We start from the raw sequence: 7,676 nt of genomic DNA, 5'->3' as shown, positions 1-7,676 counted from the left end.
GGCGGGCGCGGAGCCCGTCCCGCCCCGCCCCGCCCGGCCGCGCCCGAGCAGTCTGCGGCCAGGCCGCCTGGGCTGAGGGGGTGTGGGGCCGGGTTCGGCGCCAGCGGGGGCTTGGACCGTGGCGTCCGGCAGCCCGTTAGCCTCTCGGCGACCACACAGCCGCCGGCCAGCGCTCGGACTCCCAGCAGCGGCGCCCAGCACCGGCCCGAGGGTATCCCCTCGGAGGGGCCGTGCCTGCCGGCCGTCCAGTTCTGCAAGATGCATCGGTAGCGTGAATCTGAGGAGGGATTTTTAAGAAGGGACTTCTTGGTCCGCCAACTCTCCACGAACCACTCGTTCCTCCTGCATAGACTGTCTTCAGATAAACTCCACTCCCCATGCCCAGCCCCTCAGCCAGGCGGACCTCACCGGCTACCTTGCCTGCGTCTGCCCATTTCACACTGTATCTTTGTTCGCGGCGCTGTGTGGGTAGGAGCGAGCACATATAGAATAAACAGTTCAGGAGCCGTTTGAGACGTGCACGCTTGGAGAATGAACCGTGCATTCAGTTACCTTGTTCCCTGCCACTAGTTTCTAAGCTAAAAAAAAGCTATACTTAATGTCCAAGCTCCTAACACTACCCGCATTTAATAGATGTTGAAAAAATGTATTTACAGTCTATATGGACAGTCAGTATCTCTAATCTGAATCTTTGTCAATATTTTAACATAGTCCGTCCATAAAAGTGCCATGGATTTCTAAAGACAGGTTTTGAGAACCGGATTCTCTATGATGGATTTTAAATTTTACACATATCCTCTTATTTTTTTAAATAAATTTATTTATTTTTGGCTGCGTTGAGTCTTCTTTGCTGCCGGGCGGGCTTTCTCTAGTTGCGGTGAGTGGGGGCTACTCTTCGATTGTGGTGTGTGGGCGCTACACTTCTTTGTGGTGTGCGGGCTTCTCAGTGCGATGGCTTCTCTTGTTGTGGAGCACGGGCTGTAGGCGCTTGGGCTTCAGTAGTGTGGCCCGCCGGCTCAGTAGTTGTGGCTCGCGGGCTGTACAGCACAGGTTCAGGAGTTGTGGTGCATGGGCTTAGTTGCTCCCTGGCATGTGGGATCTTCCCAGGGCTTGAATCTGTGTCCCCTGCACTGGCAGGCAGATTCTTAACCACTGTGCCACCAGGGAAGCTCCTCATTTTGTTTAAAAAACAAAAACAAACAAAACGCAGCTAAGGTAACAAAAGCTGATGAAGTGCCCATACAACAAATGTTTGTGTAAGTATTAGTGTTATTACTTTGTCATCAGTGTATTGGGGTTTTTTAAAGAAAGTCCCAGAGAGCAAAGTATTTTCCTGGGCCTGACAGCTTCCCTTCATTTAATCAAATGAACCCATGAATTAGGGACAGAAAATAAGCTTGCTTGGGGTAAACTTTGGATCTTTCTTCATTGCTAAGATGACCAAAATATTGAAATATTACACAATTTAAAGTGCCACCTTGTGGGAGAGATATCATCTCTGCAACTGAATGGTGGTCACTCCTGTTTATTCTTTGGATATCAGCACTTTCTTTGGCTCTTGTGATTTATGTCAGAAATAGCTCATTACCCACGTTCCCACAGGCTCCCTCCCTAGGAGGTGATCCACATCTAAAAATAAAATACACATTATTCAGTGAACACAGGATTCCAGCAGTGGTCTTGAGAAAAATACAGTACATGTAAACATGAATTACAGACTTGAAAATCACCCAAAGGGGTTTCCAGTAAGACCATAAGCCACAAATGCCGAATAGTCACCAGATCCCCCAAATTCAGCAACAGCCCCATAATTCAAAGTGATTTCTATAAAGCACAAATCTAGCAAGATACAGATATTCAATCTCATGACATAATGATTTCAATATTTGCTAACCTGCTTTAAACTTCTCTATTTCCTCATCTAGACTAAAATCTAATAAAAAGTACATAAATGTGTGATGGCAATTAAATGTTTTGTCCTCCTCCATTTCCTGGCTCCTTGGTGTCCCTCAGTTCCTAGGTCAGCAGCCTCACCTGCATACCTGCAGACTCAGTGGGAGTGTGTCTTTCATAATGTAGAGAGCATACCCTATTTTCCGTAATGACTGGACCTGAAGGTTTAGAGCACCTGGGTCAAGGAGACTATGACACAGGTGAAGTCATCCCACGAAAAGTAGGGGATGCCAGGCTAGGGGAGGGCAGGAGGAGAAGAGGGAGGGCAGGGTCCTGTAGAAGTTGGCCAGGGACTCCAGGAGCCTTCACATTGGGGCTGGGGCAGCTTCCCAAGTACAGTCTGGGGAGATGGAGGGGAAATCCCTGCATAGCTGGATGGTCTGGCTGAGGCAGTTCTCCTGGAGAGGGATCCACAAGCATCCCAGCAAGGGCCCCCTCAGAGGCCTGGATCAGGAGGTAGAACTCTCCTACATGGGGCAAATGCCCAGAACCAAGGACTTCGGTGACAGCCAGAGGCCCAAAGGGCCATACAAGAAAGCCCAGCGTGGAGGTCCATCCAGAGGCCGGCCCCACCTGCCCAGATAACGACTAACACCAGCAAGGATCTGGGAAGACGGCATGCATCTGAGACCCCTGCCCCCAGTGCACACACATGCACCTTCCCCAGAAGCCCCTCAAGGCCGAGGCAGGTCCTCACTCCCCATGTCTTCCTCTCCTTTATTTATTTGTAAAGGTGAGAAGTCCGGCTGATCAGATTCTATAGGCATTTCACCTGAGGAAACTGAGGAAAGAACTTTCCTCCATGGAGCCCTCTCTGTTAAGTTGAGGGAGTCATTAACCATCTTTCTCATTTAAAAAAGGAGTGGTGTTAACCATAATCAGAGAGACAGAGTTATTCAATGAGGAAGACTCCTAAAGGCACACCCTTCCCCCCGACCCCGGGGCCTGGGCTGGATCAGGGACTCCCACCAAGTGTGGGGTCTGGGCTTCCTTTTGCACTGAGGGAGTCCCCCCTGGACAAGCTGCAGACCCCTCAGGGTCTTAGTTTCCTTGTCTCTAAATGGGTCTTTCCACTAGATCAGCGGTCCACAACATTTTTGGCACCAGGGACCAGTTTCATGGAAGACAATTTTTCCACAGATGGCGGGGGGTGGGGGGGTTCAAACAGTAATGTGAGCGATGGGGAGCGGCAGATGAAGCTTCGCTTGACCTCCACTCATCTCCTGCTGTGAGGCCTGGTTCCTAACAGGCTGCAGACAGGTACCGGTCCATGGCCCGGGGGTTGGGGACCCCTGCACTAGATCATGCTAGAAGTTTCTCCTCAGTGATTCTAGACAGATGATGAGAAATTTGTCCAGTCGTGCCACATCATCTAACTTTCTTTCTGTTTTCATGCATGAATGTACGTTACTGAACACTTTCTCGCAAATTGCAATTCTGTTCCCATACCCTGTTACATTTTTTTTTCCTGTTCTTAATATATTGAACGCCTGTTACAGGTATAACATTTCATATAATTTGCAGCAATTTCTTGGAAACCCTTGGTAAATACCTCAATTGTTTGTTGGCAGCAAGCCTTGAACAACTGACAGAGTTCCCTGTAAGGGCTTCTTTAAAGACACAGCTCCTGGACTCCTGCCTTAAACAGGGGGCCCTGCAAAAAATGTTCATAAGTTTTAAAAACCTTTGGAAATGGCTCTTTTAAGAAACAGTGAATGCGGAGGAGGGAGTTATAATCCATGCTTTCAGAGGGCTCTGTTCATCGCCTGCAAAGAAGAAAATCTATAATGACCATTTTACTAATATTACCACTTAACCTCTATTAACCCAATAAAATTTTGCTTTATTATTAATGCTGCTATTAAACTGACATTTAAGGTCCTCATTAGCTAATGAATTTTGCTCAATGTTTCCTTCTATTTGCAGCTTTTCCAGCCAGATGCAGGAAAGGGCAAGTGATATGGCTTATGTTCTGGCTTCCAGACACTAGTAGATGTGACGCTGGTTGTGCTAGAATGTTCTTCATGCTTCCTTGGTCTGCTTATCAGCTCTGTCCATTCTTTCTGTCAGATATTGAGTCAGTATGTGTGTGTTTCTGTGTATGCGAGAGAGACAGAGAGAAGAAATTTAGCACCACTCTGTGTGCTGGCCGGATGGGATGTAATCTTGCTAACTAGAAAACGTTGGCTGCCGCCAGCACGGGCACTATTGGGAAACTGCCTGAATGTTCTCTGGGAGATAACCTCACTGCAGAGTCTGGGGACAGTTTGCTTCTAGTCTAACACTTAATCCTTGTGTAGCAGAGAAGTTTGCCTTTCCCATCCATTGCCAAGAAATGCCATTAATCCTTAAAACGGTGCCAGAGTTTCCACAGCTGGAGCATTTGCACAAAGACAAAGCTTCCATTTCTCAGGAGGGAAGGAGTGCTCCCCCCGCACCAGGCGCTGGTCAGCTGGCCCGCAGCATTGCCGCCTGGGGGCTGCACACAGTGGTGGTCAGGCCTGGAGGCCTCGTGGAAATGCTCCAGATGTGCAACTCAAACTCTCTTTGTTTTACTCACAGTCTAGTGAAGCATAAAATTGCATGCTGCAGAAGCATGGGGGAAAATTCAAGCTGCAGAAGAAAGTTTAAGCTATAAACTGAGGCAGCAGAAATTCAGATCCATAAACACATAAAGTGCAATGCAAGGATCAGAAAACATTAACACCATAAAACCTGATAAATGACCCCACTACATTAATCATTCACACACCTTGTTATTACACTATCATGCCGGGGCTAGGGTCATAAACACTTCTATCACCCAGTGATGGGTGATAAGGATTGTTATCAGACACGGTAGTAAGGCCTCTACAGGAGTTTAAAATAAACACAGTGGGATGAGACATTCTCCTGGGGAGTCTGGAGAAGGAGGCTCTGAAACAGGCTGGGAGGAGAGGCAAGTCCTGCAACCTGTTTGGAGGGCAATTTCATCACAATTGCAACTTACAAATGCATTTACTTTTGACCCAGCAACCCCACTTCTGAGAATTTTTCCTCCAGTCATACCAGTACAGAATGACACTTGTACTAGGTTATTCTCTGCCACATTGTTTGTGATAGTAAAAGATTAGACCTGTGTCCATTTAGAGGGAAGTGGAGAAGTAAACAACGCTGTATCCATCAGAAAATGAGATACTCTGCAGATGTATAACAGGGCGAGGAAACCCTCTCCCTTCTGAGATGGAGAGAGTGCCACTAGGTGTAGGACAGAAAGCAGAGAGAATAAGAATTTTGTTAGTTTTTTTTTTTTTTTTAATAACAAAACACTAGAAGAATGCACAAGAAATAAAAGTGAAACCTGCGGGGTGGGGGTGGGGGCTGGTTGAAAGGAGAGACATGAGCCAGAGTTCCCAATGGACACTTTTGAATATCTATCTGATTTTTTATTATGTGACCGTATTATCTATCTAACCCTCCAAAAAAGCTACCAATTTCCCACAAGTTGAAGCCCTAAAATGTTATTAGCAGAGCATTGACCGCTAAGACCATAGATTCTCCCTGACAGCTTATTTGGTGCAACTGCTCTTGTTTAATGGAAGTGGAAACTGGAGCCCATTAACCACATCGTGAGTGCTGCCACCAAGCCAATTAGCCAACATCCTGGCCCAGAATGTCTCGGACTGTAAGCAAGAATCCACCAAGTATTTTCTTTCAACTGGTTAAAATGAAAATTTCCAAGGTCTAATTGAACTTTTACTTTCCAGTTTCCTCAGCATATCATTATAAGTGTTCTTCCAACATGGAAATATTAAGAGCCTTCTCAAACCATCAAAATAGACATGCCTATACTCCTTTCAGAATCTCTTTCTCCACTTGTTTTGTACTGGCTCCTCCTTGAACTTAATTTTTGGATCTTCCATAATCTTAGGGCCTCGTGCCATGTCTTTCCCCCCACCCCAAACATGTTTTTTAAAAAATCAGTCTTTCAAAATTTTCTTAGGCTATTATAGCACCAAACAAGAAAGCCAAGAGCAGCTCCAGAACTTTGTGACAATGGCGCCCTCTTGTGGTATGGAGTTATTTCTGTTACCCAAAAGTCTATAATCTTGGACTCAAAAGAGAATAATGGTCAGATATTTTATTTTATGGTAACACTTTTACCAGCATTTTCCAAAGTGATATCCTGGCCTTTGATTTGTGGCTAACTAGCTGGTGACACTGTAAAATGATAGGAATTGAGCTAAATGGTCAGCTAGAATCTACCCCTTGTATTTTGAAACTGAGTGAGATACTCTGGGGGAATGTAGGTTTAGCCCCACTTTCCCCCTCGTGATTCTGATACCCAAATAGTTTTGAGATCCATGGATATCTGCTTTCTTGTGGGAAATTGGTCAATTTCCCCAACAGACGAAAAGTATCAGCCAGTGTCAATTGTATATGGGAGTAGATGTTCTCCTTCATTTGCCCAGGTTCACAGCTGCAGAGGGGTTCACACTGGAGAGGCTGTCTGCAGACCCTGGAGATCCAAATGTTTTCTTTGCAATTCTCCTCAGAAAGCCACCTTTAATCCTTTTGCACGCATATGAACTGTTGGTGGTGTGGTCATCTGCATACGTTTGCCTTGGTTGTGTCTCCCCAAGAAAGGTCCCCACCCACCCCTGAATTCAGAGAGTGCTCTAAAGGTGTGGCCTCCTGCCTAGCAAATGCAACAGAAATTTCATAGATAACGTTCTTTCATTATCAAAACTGAAAGTGACCTTCAGCTACAATTGGCCCTGCTGCAGGACATTTCAATGATGTTGAAGTTAACAGAAGGAAATTAACTGAACTAGTATAATTTGTTTTCTGCTGTATATTTTCTGGGTTTTGTGACATTTTCCAGTCAGTGTTTCATTTGGTTTAATGTGAAATGAACATTTGTGCCATTGCAAATACACTTTATTTCTATATATTTCATAGTAATGAAGCCAAGTTTCATGAGGGTAAACATCAAGAGCAAGGATGAGATGTGTTACTTAGGCTCAGACATGGGAGCTGTGCATGACACTTGCCTGGAATATACGTCAGGCCCAAACCACCTCTGCTTTACTCCTTTGTCAAATTTTGTGATGTCAAGAAAGCAAAACTGAAAGAGACTCAAAGATCCCACAGAGAGCTCTGATCCCTTACCAGAACTACCTGTGCCATCAGGGTCTAGTCATGGGACAGAAACCTTGCCAGTCATTTGAACAGAAAGAATTTTTTTTTAAGTTTTATTGAGATCTAATTGACATACAATACACTGCATGTGTTTCAAATGTACAATTTGTTAAGTTTTTATACACCTGTGAAAACACCACCACTGCTGTGATCTGAATGTTTGTGTCCCCCGCCAAATCCTTATGGTGAAATCCTAACCTCCAAGGTGAAGGTATTAGGAGGTAGGACTTTCAGGAGGTGATTCAGTCATGATGGTGGAGCCCTCGTGAATGGGGTTAGTGCCTTTATAAAAGGACCCCATAGAACTCCCTAGCCCCTTCCACCATGTGAGGACACAATGAGAAGTCTGAGACTCAGAAGATGGCCTTCACCCAACCATGCTGACACCCTGATCTCAGACTTCCAGACTGCAGAACTGTGAGAAATACATTTCTGTTGTTTATAAGCCACCTGTCTGTGGTATTTTGTTATGGCAATCTGAAGAGAGAAAACCATGATCAAGATAGTGAACTTATCTGTCATTCCCAAAAGCTACTCTTCCC

The sequence above is a fragment of the Lipotes vexillifer genome, unplaced genomic scaffold (genome assembly GCF_000442215.2).
Source record: "Lipotes vexillifer unplaced genomic scaffold, Lipotes_vexillifer_v1.1 scaffold1284, whole genome shotgun sequence".
NCBI lineage: Eukaryota > Metazoa > Chordata > Mammalia > Artiodactyla > Lipotidae > Lipotes > Lipotes vexillifer.
Note: the sequence above shows the minus strand (reverse complement) of the source record.